General features: G+C 39.9%; 2 protein-coding genes across 3 annotated transcripts in view; one reads left to right on the top strand and one right to left on the bottom strand.

Moving 5' to 3' along the window:
* Positions 1–18,736, bottom strand: part of LOC109428702 (glucose transporter type 1) — a 916,963-nt gene that overhangs the window by 547,222 nt on the left and 351,005 nt on the right. The window lies entirely within an intron of this gene.
* LOC109424246 (uncharacterized) overlaps positions 1–18,736 on the top strand; it is a 114,828-nt gene that overhangs the window by 17,722 nt on the left and 78,370 nt on the right. The window lies entirely within an intron of this gene.

Below are 18,736 nucleotides of genomic sequence, written 5' to 3'. Positions count from 1 at the left end.
TTTGAAAAAAAATCGCTTGCTTTGGTAGGGTTCGAACTCTCGATTCGTTATCACCCGCCTGGTCTGCCCATAACTGCATAACAGTCACATTCGACAAAAGTAGGCATTGTACAAAATAGAGTATAAAGTTTGCAACATGCGCTAGTATGGAGACGATACGAAATTTCAAAAATTTGTCAATATTTTAAAATTCATCCTTTTGCAATGAAATTTTCTACAGCTTTTCTTTTCTGCTGGACGAATAGTTAAAAAAATAATCAGACCAAAATATGATTGATATTACGCTTTGACACCAGTGTGTATTTCCAGTGTGACTGTTATGCGGTTACACTCATCAATTTTAGCCAATGAGACAAAACGACTTGGTATTTGTTTCACATTTTGCAGAACAAACTTAAAAAGTTCATTTGGGTGGATGAAAGTACTGATGATTGGGAGATGATCCCCGGTATTAACTCAATATTGGCAAAAAATGCAAATGTTACAATTATGCAGTTATGGGCAGTGGTGCTATAATCAACTAAGCCACAGCACAAGTAATGATTCTGCGGATTATGTAACTTAACCGGGTTACAACTTTATCCCTCCTACGACTTAGATGTGAATCTCACACACGCTTGCGATAAAGCCTTCGAAATGATGAACGTGAGCCAAGTGTTCCAAAGTACATGGTCATATGAACCACTAGTAAATCGTGTAGCAGCCATTAAAAAGCGTTAATTTTCCAGAAAGCATATTCTGTTACCTTCGGCATGACATTCATTTGTGTATCTATATATATAAAAATGAGTTTCAAGTTCCTTTGAGGCAACAAAACTCACGAACGGCTGAACCGATCAGCATGGTTATTGTATGGTTCGATTCGTATTCATGGTGGCTGTGTTTATATGCAGGAAAAGTTACGAAAATCATCTGAAAATGTAAGAAAAATGATAAAGCAATGATTTTGCATGAGCTGGGAAGAAAATCAACAAGATCGAAATCAAACCAATCTAGAGTGCGTTGCTTGAATGAGCTCAAAAGCTGTCAAAGCACCACAAGATTGGCAAGACAAAGTTTGCCGGGACAACTAGTAAATAATATTTATGAGATAATCCCTTTGCCGTCTATTCCACATTGACTACCAACCTCAATTGATGTTCTGATCCAGAAAAACAAAACCCGTAAACGCCTTGTAAACTACCACCAAAGTCGCAACGCAAAAATCAATATACCACCTCCTCGCCAATCCCCGCTTGGATTAGCCTTTTACATCGGGGCATAATTTATTCAACACCCTTTCGGCTAATGATTGACAGCTTGGCGGTTTTCCATATGTTGGCTATACGACTCTCACAGCCGCCGCCCCTACGGAAACCGATGAAAACAATCGAGGTTGTTACAGACGACGACGACGACTTGGGCTCTACGGCTCGATGGCTGTTTGCTCATAAATTCAAAGACCTTTGCCAATATTACGCCAACATGCGCACACGTATACCTACCTAGGTCGTCGGTTGGCGGCTGGCATACACACACGCCCCAGTCTACGACTACCAACCATCATTGCCGCATCAGGCAGGGACTCGGGGAGGATCCGCGTTATACCACTGAAGGTGGCGCCCACCTGACTGCCTGCGTTCATGGCCACCGAACCGACGACCATCCGACCGACAGACCGACCGACCAGGTGGAACGATAAGTCATAAATCCTGAAACAAATTTGCTTCCAAATACCATTTTTCCGTTTTCCTGGATCTGTTGAGCCGATCTGCCTGCCGGTGAAGTCTCCTTCTCCCTGCCCGGTGGTGGTGGTGGAACCATGCGCCACGTGTACAAATCTATTGGCCAACAGTGGCATTCAGAAGTTATTTGACATTTTTGCTTTTCTCGTACACCAAAGTGTACTGAAAGGCTATATGTTCACTCAAAAAACGAATTTTCGATAAACCCAACTCATATACCCAACTCAGTTCGACAGCTTGAGATGATGTCTGTATGTGTTTATGTATGTGTGTGTATGTATGTCTGTGTACAAAAAAAGTCACTCGCTTTTAAGGCACTTCCAATTGGCCGATTTTTCGAATTAATACATATTACATTTTTTTTATGTTCGACACCTCTCATCGGGTACGAGGGGGTCTCGAAATAAGGAACAAACAAATGAAATAAGAAAAAATATTTTTGAAAATTGGAAAATTATACCCAATATTGAAGAAATATTTTCCAAATATTGAAAAATTGTTACTTGAAAACATTTTTTTCTATTGAAAATAAAGTCATGGGTCGCTATATTTGTTTCACCCCCTCAGTTGCAAATTAAATATTTGCCTCTGCCTTATAGCTCGCATCGAACCGCATTGTTTGCTATTAAAAATGGTTCGGATCGGTCAAAGCGTTCCGGAGTTATGGTCCTTTTAGTGATCTGGATAGCACCGATAGAACTGTCCTTATATGAAACTCAACCAAGCCCCATCATGTGACACATCAAGCTGCGGTGATTTTTGTACCCTCTAACATGGTTGACGAATCATTACAATTGCTTATTACCAAGATTTGGGAGGAGGAAGTATTACCGGAGGAATGGATGGAAGGTATCGTGTGTCCCATCTACAAAAAGGGCGACAAGTTGGATTGCGGGAACTACCGCGCGATCACACTACGGAGCGCTGCCTACAAGATACTCTCCCAAATTTTATACCGCCGTCTATCACCGATTGCAAGAGAGTTCCTGGGGCAATATCAGGCTGGATTTATGGGCGAACGCGCTACAACGGACCAGTTGTTCGCCATCCGCCAGGTGTTGTAGAAATGCCGCGTATACAACGTGCCCACACATCATTTCTTCATCGATTTCAAATCGGCGTATGATACAATCGATCGAGAAAAGCTATGGCAGATTATGCACGAATACGGATTCCCGGATAAACTGATACGGTTGATCAAGGCGACGATGGATCGAGTGATGTACGTAGTTCGAGTATCAGAACACTCTCGGGTCCCTTCGAATCTCGCAGAGGGTTACGGCAAGGTGATGGTCTTTCGTGCCTGCTGTTCAACATTGCTTTAGAGGGTGTAATTAGGAGAGCGGGGATAAACACGAGTGGAACGACTTGAACGTTGAATGCAACGAGCGAGGTTTTTTGGGGCTGTTGTACTTTTTACAACAGCGCGCGCGCTGGAGGGTTAATGTTTGATGATAGCGGCACCCTTGGGTGCTGCTATGAATAAACACGACTTTTTTCTGATATCTCAGTTAAGGACATAGTTGCAGGGGTTTCAAAATGATAGCGAGTATGGCAGAAAGTCCCCCCTTACACCTTACTCCCCTCACCACAGTCATCGAATAGCTTAGAGGCTGGTGAACAAATTATCCAAATTTTTCTTGCTTAGCTTGTAGAAATGCACTCAGGTTGCTACTTGTGATCAGGGATGGGAACACTCACTTAGAAAGAGTAACATTCACTTGGTATTTTCTTAGCTCAGAAGCATGCTATCAAAAAACAGTGTATGGAGCACTTTTACCTTGTGGTTTTATCTAAAACTTTGCCGAATACATTAAGGATCGCATACGCATACCAAAGTCGTGAGAGGGCTATGAAGGCTAGTCTCCACGAGGTGAATGTAAATGATTGTTCGACATTTCCCCGAAAACCAGTTCCCCGAATGAAGTTTCCCCGAAAGTTTTTCCCCCGAATGTACCATTTCCCCGAAAAATGTTTCCCCGAATGTACTGTTTCCCCGACTGTACCGTTTCCCCGAAAAGATTATTGCATATGCTATTTAACATTGACCCAATGCACAACTAAGGGCATCCGGTCTTTAGGACGAAGTACGTCAGACCGAAGTACGTTAAGCCGAATGAGTTGCGAAGCTGAAGTTCATAGGGTAGAATGGGTCAGTAGGCCGTCTTCTTAATTTTCTTCATAAACGATGTTAATATTTGTTTTCGAAGGTCTAGAAGATGTATGAGTCCCTCGAGTGTTTTAAATTCCTCGAATCTAGGGAATTCTATGGATACTGGGATATACTTCCATGATTTTACAATATTCTTTTAGTCTTTTCACTTTTCTCACATAGATGATTTCTTGATGTTGATGTTAAACTGTTACTGAAGAACTGATAATCAACCCAAGTAATATGTTGATAGGCAATTAGTCTTGTAGAGGTTTTGAAAACCGCCATAAATCTTTCTATCTATTATTTTGGTTTTATTATGGTTCTAAAAACTTCTTCTAGTGTATTTGACTAAACAATGCTACTTGGGAAGTGATCACTCTGCCAACATTCCATCAGAAAATTTCGCCTCTTTTTATAACACGCAGTTGTTTTTAGTTGTAATATTGCATAGCTTATTGACGGTAGTAATTTATCAAACCACTGACTGTCCCATGACAGATTACCCTTCTGTGAGAAATCGGCTATTCTTTTGAGTATTGGGTTATACATACATGATCAAACTAGGTTTTTTCTTGGCTTTCAACTCAATCGTAATGATGCTCGTACGGCGTAATGATACTTCCGGCCTAATGATTGCAGCGAAACGTACTTCGGCCTGACATACTTCTGCCTAAAGATCCAGCAGCGTCTTTTTGGCTAGATTGATAATTTTTCATTTAATAAAATTTTCCTTCTTTCAAACATAGGCTGTTCTTTCAAGATGAACTGCTCAATCAATCATCAGTAATTTGACTGCTGCTATATTTATACATGTTTATTTTTTTTGTGACCGACTGTTCTAGTAGGTATCTATAGGCGGTCTAGTAGAAATCTTCATCAACGATTCTCCCTTCTTTCATCATATACTGTTCTTTCAAAATATTGCCGGCGGTCTAACTACTAGTATGTTCTGTAGAAATGTTCCAAATGCTACTTCGGTCATGATTGATCCATTGATTTACAAAAAAAAAACTGAAGAGTGCTTAGCTTCAAATCTGTTTGTCAAACAAATTGAATTACATTGATTTTTGTTTTAAAGCCTGTTAATACACATTAAAATTGTGCTCATAGACTTCCTTCGCTAGCAAGAATACTTTAAGACTTAAAGTTGAAGTCATCTGGATCATGTGTTTTACAATGATAATGAACTTTAGCAGATTACTACCACAATCACGATGACTCGTTTTATAGGTATTATGCGTTTAAAGGGCGTTTTCATCGATTGGAAATTCAAAAATAAATAGAAAGAACAGCCTATGAATGAAAGAAGGGAAAATTATGATGAGCGTGTTCTTAATTGAGTGCCATGTCATTTTCAATCAGTACAACAGAAAAGAACGACCCATATTTGAAAAAAGCAAACCTCATTGAAGCATCATGAAGAACATTATATCTCGAAGAATTCATGGTAAGAGGGAATGCACAATATCAATGAGATGTGAAAATTTCCATGATCTTGAAATCTTTCTAAAGACTACACATCGGCACACTTTATACTCAGGCTAACTTTTCGCTACTTCGTTTCAATGACTAGTTCAGACAATGGAAGTAATCAAGAAAATTATTAGAAACCAGTACTAAAAATAGTACACTAAAACCCCAATTTACGCTCACTTCTTTTGCGCCAAACTCAATTTGCGCCCCCCGATTTACGCACTAATTCCCAAATAACGCTCCCCCCATTTACGCACTAATTCCCAAATAGCGCTCCCCCAATTTACGCTCCTTAGGCGTAAATTGGGGTTTTAGGTATTCGGGAACAAGTAACATGTGATACATATGATATATAGAGGGTTAGGGTAGAGGGTAGGGTAGATGGTTAGGGTAGAGGGTAGTGTTAGATGGTAGGGTAGAAGGTAGGGTAGAGGGTAGAGTAAAAGGCAAGATAGAGGGTAGGGTAGAGGATTAGGGTAGAAGGTAGGATAGAGGGTTGGGTAGAGGGTTGGATAGAGGGTTGAGATGAGAGATGAGACATGAGAGATGAGAGATGAGAGATGAGAGATGAGAGATGAGAAATGAGACATGAGACATGAGACATGAGACATGAGAGATGAGAGATGAGAGATGAGAGATAAGAGATGAGAGATGAGAGATGAGAGATGAGAGATGAGAGACGAGACATGAGAGATGAGAGATGAGAGATGCGAGATGAGAGATGAGAGATGAGAGATGAGAGATGAGACATGAGAGATGAGAGATGAGAGATGAGAGATGAGAGATGAGAGATGAGAGATGAGAGATGAGAGATGAGAGATGAGAGATGAGAGATGCGAGATGAGAGATGAGAGACGAGAGATTAGAGATGAGAGATGAGAGATGAGAGATGAGAGATGAGAGATGAGAGCTGAGAGATGAGAGATGAGAGATGAGAGATGCGACATGAGAGATGAGAGATGAGAGATGAGAGATGAGAGATGAGAGATGAGAGATGAGAGATGAGAGATGAGAGATGAGAGATGAGAGATGAGAGATGAGAGATGAGAGATGAGAGATGAGAGATGAGAGATGAGAGATGAGAGATGAGAGATGAGAGATGAGAGATGAGAGATGAGAGATGAGAGATGAGAGATGAGAGATGAGAGATGAGAGATGAGAGATGAGAGATGAGAGATGAGATATGAGAGATTAGAGATGAGACATGAGAGGTGAGAGATGAGACATGAGAGATGAGAGATGAGAGATGAGATATTAGAGATGAGAGATGAGACATGAGAGATGAGAGATGAGAGATGAGAGATGAGAGATGAGAGATGAGAGATGAGAGATGAGAGATGAGAGATGAGAGATGAGAGATGAGAGATGAGAGATGAGAGATGAGAGATGAGAGATGAGAGATGAGAGATGAGAGATGAGAGATGAGAGATGAGAGATGAGAGATGAGAGATGAGACATGAGACATGAGAGATGAGAGATACGAGATACGAGATGAGAGATGAGAGATGAGAGATGAAAGATGAGAGATGAGAGATGAGAGATGAGAGATGAGAGATTAGAGATGAGAGATGAGAGATGAGACATGAGACATGAGACATGAGACATGAGACATGAGAGATGAGAGATGAGAGATGAGAGACGAGACATGAGACATGAGAGATGAGAGATGAGAGATGCGAGATGAGAGATGAGAGATGAGAGATGAGAGATGAGAGATGAGAGATGAGACATGAGAGATGAGAGATGAGAGATGAGAGATGAGAGATGAGAGATGAGAGATGAGAGATGAGAGATGAGAGATGAGAGATGCGAGATGAGAGATGAGAGACGAGAGATTAGAGATGAGAGATGAGAGATGAGAGATTAGAGATGAGAGATGAGAGATGAGAGATGAGAGATGAGAGCTGAGAGATGAGAGATGAGAGATGAGAGATGAGAGATGAGAGATGCGACATGAGAGATGAGAGATGAGAGATGAGAGATGAGAGATGAGAGATGAGAGATGAGAGATGAGAGATTAGAGATGAGACATGAGAGGTGAGAGATGAGACATGAGAGATGAGAGATGAGAGATGAGATATTAGAGATGAGAGATGAGATATGAGAGATGAGAGATGAGAGATGAGAGATGAGAGATGAGAGATGAGAGATGAGAGATGAGAGATGAGAGATGAGAGATGAGAGATGAGAGATGAGAGATGAGAGATGAGATATTAGAGATGAGAGATGAGATATGAGAGATGAGAGATGAGAGATGAGAGATGAGAGATGAGAGATGAGAGATGAGAGATGAGAGATGAGAGATGAGAGATGAGAGATGAGAGATGAGAGATTAGAGATGAGAGATGAGAGATGAGAGATGAGAGATGAGAGCTGAGAGATGAGAGATGAGAGATGAGAGATGAGAGATGCGACATGAGAGATGAGAGATGAGAGATGAGAGGTGAGAGATGAGATGAGAGATGAGATGAGAGATGAGATGAGAGATGAGATGAGAGATGAGATGAGAGATGAGATGAGAGATGAGATGAGAGATGAGATGAGAGATGAGATGAGAGATGAGATGAGAGATGAGATGAGAGATGAGATGAGAGATGAGATGAGAGATGAGATGAGAGATGAGATGAGAGATGAGATGAGAGATGAGATGAGAGATGAGATGAGAGATGAGATGAGAGATGATATGAGAGATGAGATGAGAGATGAGATGAGAGATGAGATGAGAGATGAGATGAGAGATGAGATGAGAGATGAGATGAGAGATGAGATGAGAGATGAGATGAGAGATGAGATGAGAGATGAGATGAGAGATGAGATGAGAGATGAGATGAGAGATGAGATGAGAGATGAGATGAGAGATGAGATGAGAGATGAGATGAGAGATGAGATGAGAGATGAGATGAGAGATGAGATGAGAGATGAGATGAGAGATGAGATGAGAGATGAGATGAGAGATGAGATGAGAGATGAGATGAGAGATGAGATGAGAGATGAGATGAGAGATGAGATGAGAGATGAGATGAGAGATGAGATGAGAGATGAGATGAGAGATGAGATGAAAGATGAGATGAGAGATGAGATGAGAGATGAGATGAGAGATGAGATGAGAGATGAGATGAGAGATGAGATGCGAGATGAGATGAGAGATGAGATGAGCGTTGAGATGAGAGATGAGATGAGAGATGAGATGAGAGATGAGATACAGTGGATCTCAAGCAGAGGTCACGGGCCATGCTGTTTTCGCATGAGCCTTAAGGCCGAGGAGAAAAAGTGATTATGTATCTCAAGGGGTATTTATTACAATGCTCTGGTGTTGTAAACATCAGGGGTTTTCAAGCTGGAGTTACGGGCCATGCGAATTCCTCAAGAATCTTAAAGGCGATGAGAAAGTGAAATCGGCTTTTCAAATTATGCATCTCAAGCAGCATTATGCAATAGGGTTCCGGGCTTTTTGCCGGATGCTGTTTGGTCAAACTCCATTTGGCCGAAAAGGTCGTTTGGCCGAGTGCCGTTTGGCAGAAAAATGCATGATGAAATAAAGTGACCATGGCATTGTTTCCCGTTTCAGTATATCTCTAAAGAACAGCCCATGATTCAAAGAACGAAAAAGCTTTGATATAATATCGGTAGTTTCAACGCCAACTTATCAATGAAATTCAATACAGTTTCTTACCGATTTTGGCAACACTCGTTTTTGGCAACAATTTCTTACCGTTTTGGGCAACACCCGATTTTGGCAACAATTTTTTACCGATTTTGGCAACAAAAAATTTTGACCAAAAATTTTTACCGAAAAATCGTTTGTATTTGTAAATCTAGTGTTATTTTAGCCTTACTTTTCTTTAAAAAATCAAAATTCATTAAATTTTCCAAAATCGATAATTTTACAAATCATGACGTAATTTATTAACGTCACTTACAGGGATCGTTTTAAAGCTTGTGAATAGTCCATATTTATGATATAAGCCAAATATACGCATAAAAGTTGAAAATAATCCACAATTTTTTTTACTGATTTTGGCAACACCCCAATTTGGCAACATAATATTAACCTCGTGTTGCCAAAATCGGTAAGAAACTGTACTAGAAAGAATAGCCTATGATTAAAAGAAGGAAATACTTCTGATGGTCATATTGGTAGTTAGGATGTCAAAAACTTCCTCTGAATTCTTTTGATCATTATTCGGCCAAACGGCATTCGGAAAAACGACCCTATCGGCCAGATGGCATTCGGCCAAACGACATTTGGTCAAACGAACTTAAACTTTGCTCTTCTTCCTAGCACTTTCGGTTCATGAGATATTCACGTGGCCCGTGACCATAGATTGGAAACCACTGATTTTTCAACATATCTATATCAGAGATACTAATCCTTGAGATGATCAATCCGAAAAACATTTGCTCTTCTTCCTAGCACTTTCGGTTCTTGAGATATTCACGTGGCCCGTGACCATAGGTTGGAAACCACTGATTTTTCAACATACTGTATCTATATCAGAGATAATGATCCTTGAGATGATCAATCCGAAAAACATTTGCTCTTCTTCCCAGCACTTTCGGTTCTTGAGATATTCACGTGGCCCGTGACTATAGGTTGGAAACCACTGATTTTTCAATATATCTATATCAGAGATACTGATCCTTGAGATGATCAATCCGAAAAACATTTGCTCTTCTTCCTAGCACTTTCGGTTCTTGAGATATTCACGTGGCCCGTGACCATAGATTGGAAACCACTGAATTTTCAACATATCTATATTAGGGATCTTGATCCTTAAGATGATCAATCCGAAAAACATTTGCTCTTCTTCCTAGCACTTCCGGTTCTTGAGATATTCACGTGGCCCGTGACCATAGATTGGAAACCACTGAATTTTCAACATATCTATATTAGGGATCTTGATCCTTAAGATGATCAATCCGTAAAACATTTACTCTTCTTCCTAGCACTTTCAGTTCTTGAGATATTCACGTGGCCCGTGACCATAGATTGGAAACCACTGATTTTTCAACATATCTATATCAGAGATACTGATCCTTGAGATGATCAATCCGAAAAACATTTGCTCTTCTTCCTAGCACTTTCGGTTCTTGAGATATTCACGTGGCCCGTGACCTTAGATTGGAAACCACTGATTTTTCAGTATATCTATATCAGAGATACTGATCCTTGAGATGATCAACACGAAAAACATTTGCTCTTCTTCCTAGCACTTCCGGTTCTTGAGATATTCACGTGGCCCGTGACCTTAGATTGCAAACCACTGATTTTTCAATATATCTATATCAGAGATACTGATCCTTGAGATGATCAATCCGAAAAACATTTGCTCTTCTTCCTAGCACTTTCGGTTCTTGAGATATTCACGTGGCCCGTGACCATAGATTGGAAACCACTGATTTTTCAACATATCTATATCAGAGATACTGATCCTTGAGATGATCAATCCGAAAAACATTTGCTCTTCTTCCTAGCACTTTCGGTTCTTGAGATATTCACGTGGCCCGTGACCATAGATTGGAAACCACTGATTTTTCAACATATCTATATCAGAGATAATGATCCTTGAGATGATCAATCCGAAAAACATTTGCTCTTCTTCCCAGCACTTTCGGTTCTTGAGATATTCACGTGGCCCGTGACCATAGGTTGGAAACCACTGATTTTTCAACATATCTGTATCAGAGATACTGATCCTTGAGATGATCAATCCGAAAAACATTTGCTCTTCTTCCTAGCATTTTCGGTTCTTGAGATATTCACGTGGCCCGTGACCTTAGATTGGACACCACTGATTTTTCAATATATCTATATCAGAGATACTGATCCTTGAGATGATCAACACGAAAAACATTTGCTCTTCTTCCTAGCACTTCCGGTTCTTGAGATATTCACGTGGCCCGTGACCATAGGTTGGAAACCACTGATTGTTGCAATACAGCTACATTGTGATAAGTACATACTCCCTGAAGTGCAGAATGCGAAAAACCTTTTTACTTTATCCTCACACCTTTGATTCTTGAGAAATTCGCTTGGCCCGTGACCGTAGGTTGGGAACCACTGAAATTAGCAAAACTGCTAAATTATTAATTGTAAATGAATAACTTATAACCTTTGCATAGGTTAGGTACTTTGTGATTTCGATCTTCACAAACAAATTATAAAACTTAAAAAAAAAACACTCCCCCGATTTACGCACTAATTCCCAAATAGCGCTCCCCCGATTTACGCACTAATTCCCAAATAGCGCTCCCCCGATTTACGCACTAATTCCCAAATAGCGCTCCCCCCAAGTTACGCTCCCCCAATTTACGCTCCCCCCGTTTTGAGCGTAAATTGGGGTTTTAGTGTATTATAAATATTTCGGGGAAATGGTACATTCGGGGAAACGGTACATTCGGGGAAACGATACATTCGGGGAAACGGTTCGTTCGGGGAATCGTTTTTCGGGGAAATAACTTTCGGGGAAAGTTCATTCGGGGAACTGGTTTTCGGGGAAATGTCGTACAATCATGTAAATTACACTCACCTCGTGGAGAGTTGCCTTCAACGCTCTGTCACGACTTTGGAATGCGTGTGCGACCCATACTTTATTCGGGAAAGTTTGAGATAAAACCACAAGGCTAAAGTGCTCCATACACTGTTTTTTGATTGCATGCTTCTGAGATGAGAAAACAGCAAGTGAGTGTAACTCTTTCCAAGTGAGTGTTCCCATCCCTGCTTGTGGTAGACAACTGTATTTCTCATTCGTCGGGAAGCACTACTTTTAATTTTTCGCATTATTTTCACAATTTCGTGCCAAAAAAAAGTTTATGAGTTAAAATTGCATTCATTAATATCACCCCATAACACAATAGTTTTCTACAGTCAGAGAGAGAAAGTGCGAGAGTAGAGAGGAGAGAGTTGTCAAAAAAAAACGTTAATAAAGTGGCGTACAATGGGATGAATTTTAACTATATTGGGCAAAGCATGAATTTAAATCAGATTGAAAATGTTTTATAAGAACAAATGGTGTCGGCGAGCAAATTCAATAGATCATGTGGGTGCAAAAATGCAAAGGTATAACTGCTTTTTAGTATGGCTCATTTTTGCCGATTTGTTTTCGCTTGTTTGACCAAGTTACACCTCACTGTGCGCCGTCCGATTTTATTGTTTTGAGTGGGTGGTTAGAGCGCTTGCCACACAATGTACAAATTCATGCAATGGCAGGCAAAGAAAGCCCTTCAATTAATAACTGTGGTAGTGCTCAAAAAGAAGGCAGGCCAAGTCCCAGTGGTGACGTAGAGTCATGAAGAAGAAGAAGAAGAAGGTATTCGGGGTAATGGTATTCGGAGAACTGTTATAGGATCAAAAAATGGCTACCAAAATATTCAAGATGGTGGTCTAAAATCCAAGATGGCGGCTTGAAATTCTGTTTAATGAAGCTTTAGGCTCTAAAACTATGCAGCATGGGTATATTTTGTATGACTAAACCAGCAACCAGAATGACCTCTAGATGGCAGTCGAGTAACCAAGATGGTGACCAGAATTTCCAAGGTGACGGACTTATATCCAAAACGGTGACTCAAAATTCAAGATTGCGGCATTTTTAGTTTTAGGCTTAAACATCAAAAGCCAGATAAACGATATGATTTCTAGTGCCATGAACTGGCGTTTTGTTGAACGTATGAAAGTGCGATATTCATATTAACATGTCACTTAAATTTGGTTAAATTATAAACAATTAGCTGTCCCGGCAAACTTTGTCTTGCCAATCTTGTGGGGGTTTGACAGCTTTTGAGCTCATTTAAGCACCGCACTCTAGATTGGTTTCATTTTGATTGTGTTGGTTTTCTTCCCAGCTCATACAAAATCAGCTTTTTTTTTCAATTTTCTTAGTTTTTTAGTAGATTTATGTAACTTATTCTACTTATAAACACAGCCACCATTTTTTTCCTCCCCTGTTGGGGAAATTAAGCCACTGCGTCCAAAAGGCTGAACTTTTGTGGCATGTCCCGTTTTGATATTCGCATCTAGTCAGCTAATTACCATGTGTCAAGTAATCAGCTATTGCCACGACGCGTCGTCTCCCAGTCAGGTGCAATGGAATTGATAAACTCCAAGACCTTCCCAGGTTTTGGTGTTGAGGACTGCTTGAGGTATTATTCAATTATGGAAAAATCGCTATTTGTATGGAAAAATCGCCGATTATTATTTAGGTATTGCCATACCTGATGTCATTATTCACGCGTTATGCACAGAATACACACCAGTTATTATTTTAGGTATTTTACCTCTTATGCAGGGCTACTTAATACCTCATTCAGGTTGTAGGTATTCGGTTTTCCATACCTGAGTTAGTTATTCTTCAGCTATTTTCTCCTACTCGGGAAACGACAGATATCGCTCTGAATATGGCCTATATTTTTCACTGCTCGGCCAGTGTCCAGTTACTAGGCCAGTGTATGTACAAAGAGCTTTGTTGAGCTCTAAGAGCTTTTTGGTTTTATAAGCATTTGGTGTTATAAATCGTTTTGACTGATTGCAATTTTTGACATCCATCCAATTGGACATCACCCTCCGCTCAGCCCAGCGTTTCAGGTCCATTTTAACCCTCGAGCAGTCGCGTCTTTGACTACCTGCAGCGATGCCGCGCTCACGCTGTGTACCACAAGCGTGCAGTTTTCATGGTACGTGTACTCAGTACACGACGCGACCGCTCCCGGGTTAATTGTACAGTTTGATATACCACAGAATAGTTCTGGGCCAGCAAACTGTAAATTGGAACCACTCTTAGCAAGCTCGTCTGCCATTTCATTTCCTTCAATGCCACAGTGACCTGGAACCCAGTATAAGTTTACTGAATTCCCTTGGTACAGCCTGCGCAGTGAAAGAATGCATTCCCAGACAAGCTTTGAAGTGCATTTGTAAGCGCACAATGCTTTTAGTGCAGCTTGACTATCTGAGAAAATACAAATATTTGCATATTTGTATTTTCTCTCAAGGCAGATATTTGCGCATTTCAAAGTAGCAAGAATCTCTGCTTGAAACACCGTAGGATAGTGTCCCATCGCCACTGAAATTTGTATTCCAGGGCCGTAGATTCCTGCTCCCGTTTTTATTCCAACTTTTGAGCCATCTGTAAAGAATTTGATTGACCCTTGACGAACAGTGGGACCTCCGACTTCCCAATCTGCACGAGTTGTTTCGTGCAACTTGTAAGGAACATCATGGTTCTCCACAGGTTTCATCCAGTCTTTAATCATTTTCATTACTGGCCTATTTTGGAAGTATTATGAAATGCTCAGGTGAACTACAAGATCACCTGGCATAAACTTTTCAACTCCTTCAAGTCTCAGCAATTCCTTTTCTGCTTCTAATTGCACGTACTCGTGCAAAGGTAGCAGATTGAGAATCGCATCTAAAGCTTTTGATGGAGTGCTTCGCATCGCTCCTGTAACAGCAATGGACGCAAGACGTTGAATTTTCGCAAGCTTTGATTGTGTGGTAGCCTATTTTGTTTTTGGCCACCAGACAAACGAAGCAAACGTAACTTTTGGGCGGATTATGGCAGTATAAATCCACATTATCATTTTTGGTTTCAAGCCCCTCTTCCTGCCAATAGTTTTGGAGCATAACCAGAACGCACTTGTTGCCTTACCGATTACGGACTGAATTTGAGCATTCCAGTTCAGTTTAGCATCCAGAATCAAACCTATGTATGTATTTGACTCGATCACTAGGATGAATTTGTATCCCTCCAAGCCGAAAAGCTTTTAGGTTGATCTTTTAACGGGTTGATGCTAAGGCCCTCCTTAATACACCATGAATGTGTATAGTTTAGGGCCCTTTGCACTCTCTCCGAAACAGTTTCGTCATACTTTCCTCTCATTATTATGACTATATCGTCTGCAAAGCCCACAACTTCGAAACCTTTTTCCTTCAAGCTTCTTAGAAGATCGTCTACAACTAAGGACCACATTAGTGGTGAGAGGACTCCTCCTTGAGGGCAACCTTTCCGTGCCCTTACTGTTATAGAAGAACTTCCCAGCTCAGAGGTGATTTCTCTTTTTACAGCCACCATAAATACGAATCGAACCGTGCAAGAGTCATGCTGATCGGTTCATCCGTTCGTGAGTTTTGTTGCCTCAAAGGGAATTCAAATTCATTTTTATATATTTAGATAGATTGTAAGATCACTTGAAGCAAGGACAACTTTATCCCAATCAGAGAGTAAAAAATTCGAAGATTGAAAGTGAAGATTGACATTCTCATTTTTTCATTCGTGTTTGGCCACATTCATTGTCAGCTGAATGCCTCTCTTTTTTCATTCAATTCTCTGTCACGAATATTTTTTCGCACGTTGTAAAATGTCCAATTTCTGTAAACAGACGCACAATCCGACTTAATGGACAAATAGAGAACATAATTAATATTCTAATTAACTACTATACACAAGTTTTGAGGTAATTGGAAGTATAATCGGGAGTTACGGTCCAGTTTTATTTGTCAGTGAAAATTGTCAGTGACAGAAAAATGAATGAATAGGTGAAAAAATTCATTCACCAAAATGAATTTTATTTTGATCCCTCTGTTGAGAATCTTCAAAATTCACGTTGAATTTCAATCATTGAAAATGAAAATTTTAATCTCTGATCCCAATTAACCAAAAATGGGAACTACGTGGTGTGCGTGGATCTGCGGTTCACAGGGGGGTAACTCTCGCTGAGACCGTCCCATTATTTACACCATGTCTTCAAAAATATTTAAGGTGGCGATTTTCTGAAAGTCCCCTCCAAAAAAGTAAGAAAAATGAATTTGGTTAATCAATTTGATGGACCCCCCGTTAGTTAGAGCCACAACTATTTTTGCGGACCCCTCGATTTTGATCAATTGTTGGCTCATTTGAACCGTTATAACTCTAAAGTTTCTCCAAAAACCACCTAATAACAAAATGTTGTTGAAAAAAGGAAATATAGAGCTACTATTAAAAGTTATAAAAAGTTGGGTCGGCCATATTGATTTTGGCCGCCATCTTGGATTTTCATACCAAAACTGTTTTTTCACCATGCTGGCAACAGCCGATTTACAAAATTTTTACGTCAATCGAGAGCGGGGACATTTTTACACAACATATCAAAAATTTAGAGATGTATCTTTTTTCTATCAAAAGTTATCTGCACTTTTGTTAATCACGCAAAGGTTGCGAAGTAATATTCACATGTTCAAAAAAATAAGTAGAGATGGCCAGATAAAGATACTTCATCTGACAATTGCAAATTGGCCAACTCATTACTAATGCTGCTAGAGTAAAGCGTTATGTCTTACATTTCCTATCTAGCAGATACCATGAAAGTTGGGCGATAGCCTATATTAAGTAATCCAAGACATGTACTACAATCTTAAGTATTCTATCGAACTGGAGCCTCTCAAGTTAATGTTCGAGCTGCCCAGATGATATGGTGAACAGTAGCATCATGCCAACAGTTAGTGGAAGACCTTTTGAAGAACAATATGCGATGACATGTTTGAAATTATGGTTCATCATGCGGTAAATAAACCGATCTATTGACATATTTACTGTTTAGATTCCCAACAGATACGTCAATCGTAACAGCACATACATTTCTGGTAGTTGGTTCAGAGACAGGTGTAGCGACAATAGCGTTGTTGACAAGCACACATGATCGAGGCATGACACGCAAGTTTGTCATTTTATTTTCATTCAACATAGTGTTCACAAAGTTTGCTTGAAAGTAATTCCCCTTACAAAAGTAACTAACGTGGACTAATATCACGTGAGCGGTACCATTTTGCATGGGTTTGCAAAAATTGATCGTTGCTTTTTTTAATGCTTGAGATTGATCTAAGCTGTCACAACCATAGGCACAACACAAACCAGGCAGGGTTAGATACTGCAATGATACAACCTTATCCGTATCGATTGAAAACGTCATAGGCAAATATACACAGAGTACACTTAGTAAAACATGTAATGCCAAATCATACAGTTAATAATTTAAACTTATAATCAACGAACTCATTATTCAACCCTTATTAATCCTCGAATTCGAGACATAATAAGAGTAGTTTATCTCGGAGAAAACGGCACTGTCGCATCGCCTAGTGCGTTTCCTTCCTGACATTTTTTCGAGCGCTACTGTATTCCCAGTGGAAAAAAGTAAGGGGGTACCTCCTTCCTCTTCCTTTCTGCTTACAAAATGATTGCAAAAGCTGAGTGAAACATCAATCAATATCGGTTTTCCATAAGCTTCCATAAGGAGGAAAGTGTGCTCGATAAGCAGCAGCTGCGTGTAGCCTGTTCCATCCCCTGTACCAAACCACTCTTGGGGAGGTTCCCCCACAAGGTTCTTCTTGGCGTATTTTGGCATTCAGTTGAGTTTCCAAGTAAAAGCTCAAACCAACAGATGGTGGAAAAATAACCGACATCCATTGATTACGTAACGCGAAAAAAGTAGCAAGTCTGTCATCCCCAGTTTTGTTTGCCGAATTTTCCGTCGTATTCATGAAACTCTTCCAGGCGTCGTCTGTTTTCCACTTCCGTTACGTAATTCTCGACCGGCACCCACCATGCATATTTACTGGCTGTCGTGTTCAATAATAAACCAACAACAACAGCTGCTGCTGCTACGGCTGTGCGTGGTATTCTGCGAAAGTCGTTTGTGCTCTACCTCCGGATTGGATAAGTAATTATAACGCAATTTGTTACCATTTGCGGTTTTCGACAGCATTAACAAGTCCGTAGTCGTACACACAACAATCAACCTCCCATGTCGTTTCGTTTACTTTGTGCTTTTTGGATTTTGACGTTACTTCGGCATTATGGCTAAATATGGCAATGGTAATAAAGTTTGCCTTCATGGAATATGGTCCGATTGAAAGAAGGCTTTGTGGATGGTTGAAATTCCTTATATCATACGAATCCCACGCCAATTTTTCAGAAATTGCCAGTACTTTCAAGGGCGTTTCAACGACTGGAGCGTTTCAAAAACGTTGATTTTAAATAATTAAGATATATGGAGACATGAAGTCCACCACATGCACCATCTAGTCGATCATCGACTAGAGTTATCTTCAATGGCTAAAATATAAACGACTCATAAGAAAGTGATCATTCGTAATAAATAATTCCAAAAGTCCCAGTGAAGAAATAGGGGTGTAAGCAGTAATAAATAACAAAAGTTCCATAAACAAATAGAAGAATGCATAAATAAATCAAAAGTTTCCATAAATAATTGATTTTTGAGCAATTGAAAAAGTCAAAAATGCAATGAATAATTCAACTGTTGCAATAAAAAAAGCCAATTTTCCCACCAAAAAACTTCGAATTTTCCATAAATAAATTCGATTTTCCCATAATAAATTAAAAAAATCACTATAAAA

Source organism: Aedes albopictus, chromosome 2, assembly GCF_035046485.1.
Source record: "Aedes albopictus strain Foshan chromosome 2, AalbF5, whole genome shotgun sequence".
Classification (NCBI taxonomy): domain Eukaryota; kingdom Metazoa; phylum Arthropoda; class Insecta; order Diptera; family Culicidae; genus Aedes; species Aedes albopictus.
This window is presented reverse-complemented; position numbering and strand designations above follow the sequence as displayed.